The sequence below is a fragment of the Nerophis ophidion genome, linkage group LG17, assembly GCF_033978795.1.
Source record: "Nerophis ophidion isolate RoL-2023_Sa linkage group LG17, RoL_Noph_v1.0, whole genome shotgun sequence".
Lineage (NCBI taxonomy): Eukaryota > Metazoa > Chordata > Actinopteri > Syngnathiformes > Syngnathidae > Nerophis > Nerophis ophidion.
In genome coordinates, this window is record NC_084627.1 from 43,718,476 (window position 1) to 43,735,561 (window position 17,086).

The window sequence follows — 17,086 nt, forward strand, 5'->3', positions numbered from 1 at the left end:
TCAATCCAGACTGAAGTATTCACACTGGATTATTAATAACGAGAAACTGTTACCGTATTTTTCGGACCATAGGGCGCACCGGATTATAAGGCACACTGCAGATGAGCGGGTCTAATCCGGTCTTTTTCATACAAAAGGTGCACCGGATTATAAAATATATATATTTTTTCTAAATGTAAATACTTTCTTGTGGTCTACAACAAGTAATGGTGGCTGTTTGGGAGTGGTAGAAGTGTCAGAAGATGGCGCTAACTGTTTTAACGACATTCAGACTCTACTTCAATCAATAACGGAACAGCATCTACTCATCCGTGGCTCACTACTGCAACAACAACCCCTGAAATGTGTCCCGACCGGAACCCTCTAATAACTTGGGTGAATAATGCACACTCACTACACCGGTATGTTTTAAGGCTTTCATGGCGAGTTTACTGACGGATATAAGTAAGAACTTTACACTACTTTATATTAGAAATGGCAATAGTGGAGGATGAATGTAACATAACAAGAAGATAGAGAAAAACAAAAAACTTATCAACTATGGAGTTGGCACGGACTACATTGGCGGACGCGCGCATATTTTCCAAACTTATGCAAATCAGCAGGTACCATGAGTTAAGAAAAGTTGCTTTTGTATAATATTGCAAAATAAAACAACAGATAATAGGTCTTACCTTGTACACACACCATAATAATACTCCCATGTTGAAGCACAGTACAATCCATCAAGAGGCGTGGCTTCATAGCTTACCAAAGTCCTACTACAACATGTTGATCGATTTTTGAGCGCCGTGTGTAATGTTTTATATTTTTAATAAAACATATACAATGTTGGTGTTGTTTACCAGCATTATTATAACAGTCTACACATACCTCTTATGTGTGACTGCCATCTACTGATCACACTTATCATTTCACCACGTACCAAATAAAATAGCTTCGAGGTCAGTAAGCATAATATTGCAAAAAAACGCCACATTTTGCCTGCTAATAGGTGTTATTTTGCGGTCCTTAAACGCCAGGGGTCGGCAACCCAAAATGTTGAAAGAGCCTTTTTGGACCAAAAATACAAAAACAAATCTGTCTGGAGCCGCAAAACAAATTTAAAAGTCATATTACATACAGATAGAGTGTCAAGAGATATAAATTGAATTAAGAGGACTAAAAGAAAACAAAATGAGCTCAAATATAGCTACAAATGAGTCATAATGATGCAATGTGTACATATAGCCAGCCTAAATAGCCTAAATAGCATGTTAGCATCGATTAGCTTGCAGTTATGCAGGGACCAAATATGCCCGATTAGCATTCCACACAAGTCAATAACATCAACAAAACTCACCTTTGTGCATTCATGCACAACGTTAAAAGTTTGGTTGACAAAATAAGACAGATAAAGAAGTGGCATAAAACACGTCCTAGGAACTCGGAGAAAGTTGTACATGTAAACAAACCACGGTGAGTTCAAAGACCGGCAAAATGAGTAGGACAAAGCGGCGCTCGCCAAATACTTGAATCCGTGGAGCATGTTTACTACAAACAGTATGCTTTATAACAATTAGGGAGGTTTATGTCATGTTTGTCCTCCTACAGAAACCATATTAAAACAAAAAATATATTTTTTCCCATCATCTTTTTTAATTTTTCATACATTTTTGAAAAACCTCCAGAGAGCCACTAGGGCGGCGCTACAGAGCTGCATGGCCGCGTGTTGCCGACCCCCGTTATACACACACCAGAATAATACTCATTTGTTTAATGCGCCGACGATCCATCAAGCGGTGCGGCTTCATGGCTTACCGAAGTTGTACTAAAAACATTTTGCCGGATTTTTGAGCGCCGTGTGTGATGTTCTTTATTCTCAATGGAACATTTAAAGTTTTAGTTGTGTTTTTACTGCCGTCATCCTGCACTCTACATGTGTCTCGTATGTGTGACTGCCATCTACTGGTCACACTTATCATTACACCATGTACCAAATAAAATTGCTTTAAATGGGAACATTATCACAATTTCAAAAGGGTTAAAAACAATAAAAATCAGTTCCCAGAGGCTAGTTGTATTTTTTGATATTTTTTTCAAAATTTTACACCTCCCGGAATATCCCGAAAAAACTGCTTCAAAGTGCCTGATTTTCACCATCGCTATATCCACCCGTCCATTTCCCTGTGACGTCATACAGGGCTGCCAATACAAACAACATAACGGTTACCACAGCAAGATATAGCGACATTAGCTCGGATTCAGACTCGGATTTCAGCGCCTTGAGCGATTCAACAGATTAGGCATGTATTGAAACAGAAGGTCGGAGTATGGAGGCAGATAGCGAAAACGAAATTGAAGAAATTGAAGTTATTGACGCTATTCGGCCATAGCGTGGGTGTGCCTAATGAAGTGGCCCATAGCATGGCTGCCTTATTAGCATCGCCGGTAAAATGTCCCGACCAAACGATCAGGACATTCGCATCTTGAGACACTGGAGCAACTTAAATCCGTCGATTGCTAAGTGTTTGTTTGGCATTAAATGTGGGTATCTAGTTTCAAATGTACATACAGCTAGCGTAAATAGCATGTTAGCATCGATTAGCGTAGCATGTTAGCATCGATTAGCTGGCAGTTATGCCGCGACCAAATATGTCTGATTAGCACATAAGTCAACAACATCAACAAAACTTACCTTTGTGATTTCGTTGCTTTAATCGTTGCAAATGCATCTGCAGGTTATCCATACATCTCTGTGCCATGTCTGTCTTAGCATCGCCGGTCAAATGTGAAGACACTCTGGTACATTCAATGGGGGTCTGGCGGAAGATTTCTTGCCAGTGGTGCAACTTGAATCCCTCCCTGTTAGTGTTGTTACACCCTCCGTCAACACACCGAAAAATAGTCGAAAAAACGGAAAATAACAGAGCTGAGACCCGGTGTTTGTAATGGGAAAATGAAAATGGCGGGTGTGTTACCTCGGTGACGTCACATTCTGACGTCATCGCTACAAGACCGATAAAAAGAAAGGCGTTTAATTTGGAAAAAATTCACCCATTTAGAGTTGGGAAATCGGTTAAAAAAATATATGGTCTTTTTTTCTGCAACATCAAGGTATATATTGACGCTTGCATAGGTTTGGTGATAATGTTCCCCTTTAAGGTCGGTAAGCACCAGGTTATAGAGTCGATATTTGAGAAAATTAAGTAATTTTAAGTGCGCCTTATAGTCCGAAAAATATGGTAGTGGTATTCATTCACTTGCAGATGTACTATGTCACCTTTATAAAAAAAAATTTTGGTTTAAGTTTTCTGAACATTGCAATATAATTTGGTTGAATCACATTACACACAAAGATACATTTATTTAAGGTCTTTTAAGCTTGCAGGATGGATTTGATGCTGAGTTGTGCGGAATGTTACTATTCAGTGATGAAGGCTCGCATATAAGACCTTTAACTGTTGCACCACCAACACATTCCACTCAGGCTTGTTTTTGTTTTTGTTTTTTTTACCAGTTTTCCTGTAAATCCCACTTTTTTGTAACACTTTCTCAATGTTAAGTGTTATCACGTCCACATTTTACAAGCCATTTCAACAGTTCTAAAGCTAAAATATGCTGCAGTTTTCATGATGTGGAAATGCACCGCATTGGATCAAATTCAAGCAAAAAGCATCACAATGACCACAACAGTGATTAGACGGACAAAAGCTGGAGCTGATGTCTGTTGAGCAATAATTATAGTAGGCCCCTTCAGAACGCTGCCAGAAATGTCAGGTTTTGAAACAGCATAATTCATCATCTGAAGCAAGGCAGCTGTTACTGTTTGTTATCATTTCTATTCCAGCGATGACTTCGGGTCAACAATCTGACTTTAATGCAAAAAAAATCCTGCAATGGAAGTTTTAAAAAGTACGTGCATGCCACAACATCTGAATGGCAAGCCCCGCCCCCTGGGTGCAGGTTATTCGATCACGTGCACCTGTCAGACGCAAAACTATCCAACCAAGAGAGAGAGAGTCCCGCTTAAACGCGACTGGGGTGTCACATGTAACATTTCCATGCAAATATGTGATGAATGAGTCTGTAGGGACGTGTGACAGTTGGCGTAATCTTCCTGACTATGATGAATTACACAATGCTGCCATAACACCGAGCCGATGATGGTTTCATGTGGTGCTTCGCCATGTCATGAGGGTGAATGATGTGTAAGTGAGTGAGGTGTACGCTATGTGTGTGTCTGTGTGCATCACAAGGACCTTTGTGAGGCACAAAGCAGGATGTTTATCGTGAAATCCATAGGTCAGGAGCCATTTAGGACCAAATATGTAAAAAAAAGCTGCCAAAAATTACAATTCTTATATAAATAAGTGTTATAATGAAGGCAACACATGATGTAAGTCTCTATATTAGCTATATTAGCCTAATATCAAAATGACTTTTAAAATGTTTTATACATAATGAAGACAGCACACGATATAAGTGTCTGTATTATTTATTTGAGCTTACTATCAAAATGACTTTAAAAGTCTTATATAAGTGTTATAATGAAGGCAACATATGATGTAAGTGTCTATATTAGCTATAATAGCCTACTATCAAAATGACTTTAAAAGTCTTATATAAGTGTTATAATGAAGGCAACACATGATGCAAGTGTCTATATTAGCTATATCAGCCTAATATCAAAATTACTTTAAAAGTCTTATATAAGTGTTATAATGAAGGCAACATATGATGTAAGTGTCTATATTAGCTATTCTAGCCTACTATCAAAATTACTTTAAAAGTCTTGTATAAGTGTTATAATAAAGGCAACACATGATGTAAGTGTCTATATTAGCTATACTAGCCTACTATCAAAATGACTTTAAAAGCCTTATATAAGTGTTAAAATGAAGGCAACACATGATGCAAGTGTCTATATTAGCTATATCAGCCTAATATCAAAATTACTTTAAAAGTCTCATATAAGTGTTATAATGAAGGCAACATATGATGTAAGTGTCTATATTAGCTGTATCAGCCTAATATCAACATGACTTTTATGTTTCATACATAATGAAGACAACATATGATATAAGTGTCTATAGTATTTATTTGAGCTTACTATCAAAATGACTTTAAAAGTCTTATATAAGTGTTATAATGAAGGCAACACATGATGTTAGTGTCTATATTAGCTGTATTAGCCTACTATCAAAATGACTTTAAAGGTCTCATATAAGTGTTATAATAAAGGCAACACATGATGTAAGTGTATATATTTGCTGTATTAGCCTACTATCAAAATGACTTTAAAAGCCTATATAAGTGTTATAATGAAGGCAACACATGATGTAAGTGTCAATATTGGCTATATTAGCCTACTATCAAAATGACTTTAAAAGTCTTATATAAGTGTTATAATGAAGGCAACACATGATGTAAGTGTCTATATTAGCTGTATCAGCCTAATATCAAAATGACTTGTAAAATGTTTCATACATAATGAAGACAACACATGATATAAGTGTCTATATTAGCTATATTAGCCTAATATCAAAATGACTTTGAAAGTTCTATATAAGTGTTATAATGAAGGCAACACATGATGTAAGTGTCTATATTAACTATATTAGCCTAATATCAAAATGACTTTAAAGTCCTTATATAAGTGCTATAATGAAGGCAACATACATACATACATACAGATAATGTGTCACGGGACATGCAAATATTAAATATTTACACAGAGGACATAAGAAAAGGATATTAAATGAACTCAAATATAGCAACAAGTGAGGCACAATGATGCACAATGTACATAAAGCTAGCCTAAGTAGCACGCTAGCATGGATTAACTTGCCGTCATGCCTGATTAGCACACAAAACTCATCTGTGTGCAATCACGCACATCATAAAAAGTTTGGTGGACAAAATGAGATAAAGAAGGAGTGACATAAAACACGTTTTCCTGTGGCAGCGTCGGGGAAAGTTGTACATATAAACAAACTACGATGAGTTCAAGGATGGCTGAAATGAGTAGGACAAAACAGTGCTTGCCAAATGAAGCATGTTGAATATAAACAGTGGGGTTTATAACAATTCGGAAGGTTTGCGTCACGTTTTTCCTCCTACAGAAAATATATTTAAAAATATATTTGTACACATCTCTGAAAGAGGTCCAAGGAGCCACTGGGGCGGCGCTAGAGAGCCACATTATGATGTGTGTACTTAATTACCAGTTTGTCAGTCTAACTGCGATACAGGTTGATGATTTGATGACATCTTTTTTTTAAAACTTTTTTCTTTGGCTTTCCCCGCTATCAGTCCAACACAGTCAGGCATATTTACTCGCGTTGTCGTTCCCCCCCGTCACGGGGGCCTTCTATTTATATCTGTATTTTTTTTTCTTAATGTTAACTGCCACCGACAAAACGTTGAAAGTGTTGCACAGATATAGCCATCGTGGCACCTCGACAGGCTACACTTGTCCTGATTACCGTCATGACGCCGGCTGGATTTTATGCAGCGTTTATTACTGGCAGCGGGGGCATGTTGTGTTTAACACACACACACACACACACACACACACACACACACACACGCACACTTATTAATAGGATTACAAAGAACCATCTGTCAGGTTGTCGTTGTTGTTAACACTGCAATATTTTTCCTCAAACAGTGGCATTTGTGCTTTTTCTCACCTTGTAGTTTAACTTTTTGTGACGTTTAGACAAACACATCATCAAAATGTACACATTTTTGGGGTGAATATATTGTAGTAAAACTTTTTTTTATTTGCAATATAGCTCATTTGCATTGAGATCACTTAGGGCAGGGGTGTCCAAACTTTTTCCACAGAGGGCCGCACAAGGAAAATTTTAAGCACGCGGGGGCCGTTTGATAATTTTCATTTTCAAACCATAACAAAATATATGGATTTTTTTTTTTTTTTAATCCTTAGGGCTCTTGGGGAGCATAGAGGGTCTTAGTCACTAAAATGTTAAAAGTAAGTCAAATTATTATTATCATTATTTATTCAATGCTTACGGTGAATCTCTATGTCAACTTGAGGTTGATATAAAGTAAAACAAATAAGGTTGTATGCCTTTTCTGTCAAAGACAACTTTTTTTTATAGTAAAACTGAAATATGCAGTATTTAGATAGATAAATAGATAGTAGTTTATTGATTTCTTCAGGAGAGTTCCATTATTTAGCAATTAAAGCCCTCAAAGATCAATAATGCAGGACACCGTTGATTTTAATTATTTAATATTTTTGAGTAATCAGAGTGAAAAGTTAAATAAAATCCTACTAAATTTATCTGAGATCCAAAAGGTTCCCCACTCATAAAGTGATACATTTTATTATATTTTTTTTTACTTTTAACATTTAAATATTAAGCTCAACTTCCGATATATCTGTCGATTTTAAGTTTGAACTACTATTATTTTGTTTGTTTTATGCTTTTTTGTCAAAACTTTGATGTTTTTGTATGGCAACCACATAAAACATTTTGAATTGATCATTTTTAAGTAATAAATAACATAGATTTTTTTGTCCTCTTTTTGAGCAAAGGAAAACAAAGAAAATAAAGACAAAAGGAACAAAAAAAAACTGCCAGCATGGCAGCTCTGTGTCAACATTTCCACTTTTTCTCATTAGATTTAACCTCATTCCACTTGTTTTAAATGTTTTTTTTTTTAATTTTTGCAATACTATCAATTTTGCAATTTTTGCAGAATGTGTGGCGGGCCGCAAATGGCCCCCGGGCCGCACTTTGGACACCCCCGACTTAGGGACATGCCTGCACACCGTATTTACGAAATATGTTTTTGTGCAGCATATTTTCTATAAGCCGGTCCATTCGGCTTTAAGATAACAAAAATTGAAATGTTTGGGAACAACAGCAACTCAGCCGCCAAGTTGTAGGCCACGTAAACTGACAGAGAGAAGTGCATAGTGCAAAGACTTTCTGCACAGTCAGTTGCTACAGAGCTCCAAACTCAATGAGACTTTCCAATTAGCCCACGTACAGTACGCAGAGAGCTTCATGGAATGGCTTTCCATTGCTGTGCGGCAGCATCTAAGCCCTACATCACCGAGTCCAATGCAAATTTGGAGGTAAATGAGTGTCTCCAAGGTGACCGCGGGTGTACATGCAAATCCTCATTTAGTTGGGGAAGTCTGCATTACTTTTGTACCAATTATCAATTGTAACACAGTCTTAGTAGATCAACACAACCACTAATAGTACATTCTATTTCCTAGTTTGCACATGCTACTTAGCAGTTGTTATTGGTGCTTATTTAATGTAGTACAATTTACAAAACCCAAAACCAGTGAAGTTGTCACGTTGTGCAAATGGTAAATCAAAACAGAATACAATGATTTGCAAATCCTTTTTAACTTATATTCAATTGAATAGACTGCAAAGACAAGATAGTTTACGTTCACGCTGGAAAACTGTTATTTTTTACAAATATTAGTTCATTTTGTATTTGATGCCTGCAACATGTTTCAAAAAAGCTGGCACAAGTGGCCAAAAAACACTGAAAAAGTTAAGGAACGCTCATCAAACACTTATTTGGAACATCCCACAGGTGAGCAGACTAATTGGGAACAGGTGGGTGCCATGATTGGGTATAAAAGCAGCTTCCATGAAATGCTCACTCATTCACGAACAAGGACAGGGCGAGGGTCACCACTTTGTCAACAAATGCCTGAGCAAATTGTTTAAGAACAACATTTCTCAACCAGCAATTGCAATAAATTAAGGGATTTCACCATTTACACTCCGTCATATCATCAAAAGGTTCAGAGAATCTGGAGAAATCACTGCACGTAAGCGGCAATGCGATCATTCAGACGGTACGGCATTAAAAACAGACATCAGTGTGTAAAGGATATCACCACATGGGCTGAGGAACACTTCAAAAAACCCCTGTCAGTAACTACAGTTGGTCGCTACATCTGTAAGCGCAAGTTAAAACTATACTATGCAAAGCTAAAGCAATTTATCAACAACACCCAGAAACGCCGCGGACTTTGCTGGGCCCGAGCTCACCTAAGATGGACTGAGGCAAAGTGGAAAAGTGTTCTGTGGTCTGGCGAGTCCACCTTTCAAATTGTTTTTGGAAACTGTGGACGTTGTGTCCTCCGGACCAAAGAGGAAAATAACCATCTGGATTGTTCTCGGCGCAAAGTTGAAAAGCCAGCATGTGTGATGGTATGGGGGTGTATTAGTGCCCAAGGCATGGGTAACTTACACATCTGTGCTGAAAGGTACATAAAGGTTTTGGAGCTGCATATGTCTTTTGTTGGACGCCCCTGCTTATTTCAGCAAGACGATGCCAAGCCATGTGTTAGAACAGCGTGGCTTCATAGGAAAAGAGTGCGGGTACTAGACTGGCCTGTCTGTAGTCCAGACATTGAAAATGTGTGGTACAATATGAAGGTTAAAATATGAGAAGGGAGACTGTTGAACAACTTAAACTGTACATCAAGCAAGAATGGGAAATAATTCCACTTCAAAAATGTGTCTCCTCAGTTCCCAAACCTTTACCGAGTGTTGTTAAAAAGGAAAGGCCATGTAACACACTGGTTAAAATGCGCCTGTGACAACTTTTTTGCAATGTTTTGCTGCCATTAAATTCTAAGTTAATAATTATTTGCAAAAAAAAAAAATACATGAAATATCTTGTATTTGCAGTCTATTTAATTGAATATAAGTTAAAAAGGATTTGCAAATCATTGTATTCTCTTTTTATTTACCATTTACACAACGTGCCAACTTCACTGCTTTTGGGTTTTCTTACCAACTTCTCTTGCATATTTCCCTTCGGTTGCTCCTCAAGCATATGCAACATAATTGAAATGATGGACAAAGGTGGCGAGATAAAGAATGGTGGACTGAGATAAGAGGAGAGTGTGCATACAATAAACAATACATGTATTAGTCTAATATATTTTATTGAGCATAAGGTCGTAAAAGACGGCAGTTTGTTGATGAAATACCATCCTGTGTTCACATAAATGGGTAAAATGATTGTTTCTATGCCGTTTCCATGCTTTCTCTTCCATTTATCACTGTCCTCACCCGCTGTCAGCTCAGCAATTTATAGCACCGCCACTTGGCTGCAGCCTCCCAGTTAACACAATATCTGTGGCTCGTATATCCGGGCCCTCGCCCCGGTGACCTGGGACTCACCCTCTCACCGCCTTCCAGGGAGCAAACCTGTCGAAGACGTCTGAGGGTTTGCCTGCAAGACGTGTGAGACTGCAGCGAGGAAGTCTGTCTCCCTGCTGGTTAGCAGCACAACATCCACCTATGGGATGCTGAACATCCATCCATCCATTTTCTACGGCTTGTCCCGTATTACCCGTATTTTTAAGTCAAGGTGCAAATGGAGGCCGATTGGCACCTGGCCACACCTGGTGTCAATCAGCCCGATTCCTATTTGTACCTGCTTTGTCTTCCAGTCAGTGCTGGATTAGTCATGTCGATGTCGCTCTTGTCGTTGCTACCTCTCGTGTTTTGTCAATGCAGCGTTGCGGTAAGCTTTAACTGATTGTGGTTTTTAGCTTACTGCCTTTTGTTCCCTGCTTCCAAGTTTGTTTTCATATTTCATGTACGACTTCTGTTTCCTGCTCGAGACCTGCTAGCTTTCACGCTAGGCGTTTTTGTTTTTGGTAGCTTCCATGCTAAGCTCTGTTTATTTTCTAGTTCCCATGCTAGCCCTTTTGGTTTGTTATCCGCCCATGTGCACACTTTTTGTTTGTACCCTTTGTTTGTTTTTGTCTTGGTGTTTTAAATGAAATCATGTTTTCCTGCAAAATGCCTCCCTCCTTCTCTGCATCTTGGGGTTTGTCAACAACACACTTTGACAGTTTTGTTTAGTTATGTTCTGTTATTTCAAGACTCCATTAGTTCCTGTTTTTTCACTCCCTTGTTTTGTTTCCATGACAACTCATTGGTTTCACCTGATTCATTTGGACTCACGCACCTGTTTTCAATCATGAAGAGACTATTAAAGCCTGTCATTTTCTGTTGGTCGTTCTGGCGTCATCATTCCGTTTATGATTGCTCTGCACTCTGCTTCATGATTAGTTCACGCTGCTTGTTTCATGCAATGTCATAGTCCATGCTGCCCTGCTCACGTCACCACGAGTAAGTCTTGTTTATTAATGCCACAGTTAGCGTCTTTTGTTTCATGTCCATAGTTTACGTCTTGGTGTTAGTTTTGTTCCCTTAGCCAAGTTTGTGTCGCCACCTTTTGTTTACACTTTTTATAGTAAGAATTAAATCATGTATTCACCTTCACGCCATGTCCGGTCCAGTTCTTTTGCAACTCGGGAAAACAATCCACACAGTAAACTGCACCATAGTCCAAGTTCTGATGGTCTGTTTCAGTCAAATCATGTTTGTAAACCTTAAATGATACACGCTAAACATTCAGTTTTCGGCTTCACTCTATGGCCAATTTTATTTTATTTTTTTGAAAGCATATTCTACCCTTTTATTGCCTAAATAAAACAGTGTTTAACCATACAAATTGAGGAATGAACTAAAGATATCAACACAACAGTAGTGTTGACCACTCATAGTGTGTTGATTAGTATCTTTCAATACTTGGACTATGAGGTGGTTGTTTTCCCGAGATGCAAGTGAACTTGGACCGGAGATGGCATGAAGGTAAATACATCTTTTATTTTAACACTATAGCTAAAAACAGGAACAAACAAAAGGCGCGAACAACGGCCGTACAAAAACTTGGCTGTGAAAACAAAACTCGCACTAAGGCAAAACTATGAACATAAAACAAAAACTTGCACAGTGGCATAAATAACAAGAAAACTTACTTGGAACGGAACAAAAACGGGACATGGATCATTGGCATGGATTACAAGGTGCGTAGCAGGTGATGGAGGGTGATGTTGCCAGAATGAACAACAGAAACAGACAGGCTTAAATAATACTGTGGTGATTAGTGAAAACAGGTGTGAGACGTGAGGACTGGTGAAAACTAACGGGTAGTCATGGTGACAAAACAAACAAGGTAGTGCAAAAACAGGAACTGAGTGGCAAAAAAACAGACTGAACATGACTAAAACAAAACATGATCACAGAGACATGACAGCATCGTTGTTAGCGTTGAAAAGGGGTGGAACATTTCCGGTAAAATTTCTGTAAAGCTTTTGGTAAATTTCCGGAAATTTTCCAGAAAGTTTCTGGTAAATTTCCGTCAAATTTTTGGAAAGTTTAGTGATTTAGATGTAGCCAAAACTTAAAGCATGTCTTAAAGCACCTCTTCCTGAGGATGTTTCAGTGTTATAACTTCACCTTTCTCTTCACTTTCTCCACCAAAATGTGTCCGTTCTCCCTTTTCTGTCTACACACTGTGTCTAATTGTAAGTACTCTCTGCGTGTGCGCTGCCGAACATGCTCCTCCGCTCTTAAAACCAGCAATGTCGCGGTACTATACTAATACCGGTACACCATATGAGCCTATATAGATATTCAGCACCTTGGTATCCATTTGAGTGCAATTTCCCTTTTCTAATAAACAGGCCTATTTTAATAACGACAAATCCTTTACAGTGTGCCCATTAGGCTGATGGGAAGTCCAATTCAATTGTGGTTCCACACACATTTGTAAGCATTTTTAATTTTAGCTACAAATTATTTTCCAGCTCTGTCTGACATAAAGTGGCACTTTTTTTAATTAGATTTCCAGTCTTGGAACATAACTTTACATGAAATTTCCCCGTTTTTTAAAGTTGTATTAAAGAGTACTTGCACAAGTCTTCTCCGGTTGGTTCCGACTTAAAAGAGGATGCATTTAGTTCCCTTGTTAAAAGGAATGTACACATCCTCCCCAAATGACTCTTATTTTGCAGACACTGGCACATGCCAATTGATTCAAATTTCCATTCCCCTTTGTAGCTTGTTTTTTTTATTCCTGTGGACACACACACACACACAAGCCCACTCAGGGGACCTGTGCTACATCGCTGGGTAATGGATTTGTCTTGTCTCTTTGCAGACAGACTGCTATTGGGAGTGTGAACACATAAAAGTTCCGTCCCATCCGGGACTTCCTATTCAAACCGGGAAGCGTTTGGCCCAACATGCAAGGCCGCGGCAAGAACGACTCAGTTTACGTTTTAATTAATCCCCTTGCTTCCCCCCGCTCGTCTGTCAATCACAGTAAACGGGAAGTACCTGCCGGCAGGATGTACTGTACGTGGCCGTGGAAATTAATTTATCCGGTTGTCATCCTGACACCTCCTGGGTCCAATCCATTTCAGCAGATTGAAAAATATGTCTACCGTATTTTCAGGACCATAGGCCCATTTGGTCTTATTTCATACAAAAGGCGCACTGGATTATAAGGCTATGTGGAGGGGGGCGTGGTATGCGGGCCTGCTGTGGGGCGGGGTGTGTAAGCACCAGTCTCAAAGTCAGCGGCAGGTGAGTGGATTGCCCAGCTGGTAATAGTTATCTAATCACCTGTCGCCCTTATTAGCAGCAGCCGGACACAAGACGTGTTGGGAGTTGGAGTTGGAAACAGAGAGTACAAACAGAAACATATTGCTGGAAGGCAGACAATTCTGGGGTGCATGACAAATAAATAAAACATTTGATTCAATTTGTCTAGAGGGCCCCTGAAGATCCGTCAGCGTCAGGAGAACCCACCGTAAGAGGGAAACCTCACAGGTGCATTATGATTTTTCTTGTATGTAAAAGACTTCCTTGTGGTCTACATAACATGTAATGGTGGTTCTTTGTTGAAAATATTGCATCTTCTCCCCGTCATCTTTGTTGTAGCGGTGTAGCGTGCAAGGACGGGAGTGGAAGAAGTGTCAAAAGATGGCGTTAATTGTTTTAATGACGTTCAAACTTTATTTCAATCAATAACGGAGCAGTATCTCCTCATCAGGAAACAACGACAACAAAAAAAAAAAAACGAAACTCTCTAAAAATTAAAGTTCCTCGGGTGAGTAATGTAAACTCATTACACCGTTTATGTTTTAGTGCAGTGGTCCCCAACCACCGGGCCGCAGAATAATTTTTTATTAAAAAAAAAATATATATATTTATTTAATTTTATTTATTTTTTTCATTAAATCAACATAAAAAACACAATATACACTTACATTTAGTGCAAAGAACACAAAAACCTCCCTTTTTCATGACAAAAACGTCCCTTTTTTATGACAAAGAAGAAAAAAAATAAAAAAAAATAAAAATTAAGTCCTTCGCTATCAATATTATCATCCACGAATCGTTCATCTTTGCTCAAATTAATGGGGAAATTGTCGTTTTCTCGGTCCGAATAGCTCTTGCTGCTGGAGGCTCACATTATAAACAATGTGAGGATGTGAGGAGCCCTCACATCGGTGACGTCATCGTCTGCTACTTCCGGTAAAGGCAAGGCTTTTTTATTAGCGACCAAAAGTTGCGAGCTTTATCGCCGATGTTCTCTACTAAATCCTTTCAGCAAAAATATTGGCAATATGGCGAAATGATCAAGTATGACACATAGAATGGACCTGCTATCCCCGTTTAAATAAGAAAATCTCATTTCAGTAGGCCTTTAAGTGCGCCCTATAGTTTGAAAAATATGGTATTTTTAAGAGTTAGTGGTATTCATGTAGTGAGTCTTATTCTGCGTTGTGTAGTTTTTTTTATAAGTAGGAGACACTCCACCATTCCGTCGTTTCATCATTTATTAGACATCTTTGTTGGAAACATGAAACACATACACAGGTCTCTACTCTTCTGGCGGAGTGATACCTCATCATCAAAAGTCCGATAGAAGAGGAAGTAAACAACATTCATTCATATAAAAATAATAATTTAAATTACAATAACAAAAACGTTTTATCACAAAAAAATAATATTAATACACAAATCCACATACCTTTGTTGGAAACATGAAACATATACACAGGTCTCTACTTTTCTGGCGCAGTGACACCTCATCATCAAAAATCCGATAGAAGAGGAAGTAAACAACATTCATTAATATAAAAATAATAATTTAAATTATAATAACAAAAACGTTTTACCACAAAAAAATAATACTAATACACAATTCCACATACCTTTGTTGGAAACATGAAACACATACACAGGTCTCTATTTTTCTGGCGGAGTGATACCTGCGTAAATACCATGTGTAATTATGACCAAACATTTCAAACATTCGACGCTCTAATCCTTACTTAACAAAATTGTGCATAAAAAATACTTAAAACCACACATCACTTATACCTACAACATTAATGTTTTAACTTTTAAAGTAATATGAAAGTTTAGAAATAATATTTACTCAAGAAACACAGAGCAATGAAGAACTATTACCTCATCATCAAAAGTCCGATAGAAGAGGAAGTAAATGTTAAAAAAAACGCAGAGTCACTTCCTGCACCGGACATCCGGTTCTTCAAAATAAAACCAATACTTCAAAATAAAACATAACACCCTGTCTCGTTCATAATATAGCGCATTCAACATCACACTATTACATTCATTCACTTGCAGATGGACTTTATACCCATTAGAAACAGTTTTCTTTTTCAGTTACAACACTTCCTGCCTTATAGTCGGAAAAATAGGGTAGGTAGATGTTATAAATTGAGAGATGATAGAAAATCTGTTTGAAAAATGCAGAGAACTTCAGCCACTTTCTATTTTACCCTCGCTGAACTGTAGCTACTCACTTACAAATCTTCAGTTGGTAGCAAAATGACATCCTGGCCTTTCCATCCTGCGGACGCCGATGCAAAGATCACTTCTAATTTGCATCTCACTGCTTTTTATACACACATAATTCAGAGTGGCTGCTTTCACTTTTACGGTTCTTGTCCTCCTCGACCTCACCACAGCTGAAGCATGACTGTATATCACCATTGGCTCCATCATTTTGGACCCTGTGGGACTTAGTGCAGGTCGCAAGCTAAGCAGTCTGATAGTCCGGGGAAAACGCACAAATACTCACACTAATCCACTTTTATTTGTATCACACATTTTGAAGTGAAGTGAATTATATTTATATAGCGCTTTTCTCTAGTGACTCAAAGCGCTTTACATAGTGAAAACTAATATCTAAGTTACATTTAAAGCTGTGTGGGTGGCACTGGGAGCAGGTGGGTGAAGTGTCTTGCCCAAGGACACAACGGCAGTGACTAGGATGGCGGAAGCGGGAATCGAACCTGCAACTCTCAAGTTGCTGGCACGGCTGCTCTACCAACCGAGCTATGCCGCCCCATTTAAGCAACCTAAATGTTTCCAAAGTGCTGCACAACAATATTACAAAACATTTTCAAATATTATCCTTAGCTCCACCAATGACTGAATAAAAAATAAAACCAATACAAAAACAACAATTTTAAAGGGTAAAACCAATTAAAACAATAAATAGAAAAAAGAAAAAAAACACAGAACTCACGTAGTGTTAAAAGCCAAAGAATTAAAATGGGTCTTTTGATGACTTGGCATCGTTTGATAGAAAACACACAAACACTTAATTTATTATTGCAAAAATTATTCAAATTAAACAATTTGGTGCATTTGCAAACAGCTAAAATGATGCACAAAGCAAACTATAACCTGCCCGCCAAGAATGTACAACAATTCTTCTCAACAAAAGACGATCAATAAAACCTTAGAGGAAAATGTAATTTAAAACATTTGTATGCACGTACAACACTTAACACCTTCAGCATATCAGTATGTGGAATTAAATGATGTAATACATTAAGCAAAGAATTCCAACAAAGCATGGAAATGATTCCGTCACGCCTGGTTTTGGTCAGGTTATGTTTAGTTTTTTGGACATTTAAGTTCTGTCTTGCCATTTCCTGGTTTGTTTTCGTCTCCATGCCAACTCATTACTTTTCACCTGTCATGTCACGTCCCTGTTCTCAGCCTCACCTGTTTTCACTAATCATCACAGCTACTTAAGTCACTCTTTTACTTGTCTGCTTTCGGGGATCTTCACACTCGCACACACGCTACCCATGCTGCACCTCATCCACGCCCTCGATTATCTGCTTCATGCCTTGCTATGCTGTCCATTTTGTCCACGTAAGTTTCTGTTATTCATG

General features: G+C 38.2%; 1 protein-coding gene across 2 annotated transcripts in view; it reads left to right on the plus strand.

Moving 5' to 3' along the window:
* Positions 1-17,086, plus strand: part of cntfr (ciliary neurotrophic factor receptor) — a 723,314-nt gene that overhangs the window by 401,786 nt on the left and 304,442 nt on the right. The gene's annotated exons all lie outside the window — the stretch shown is intronic.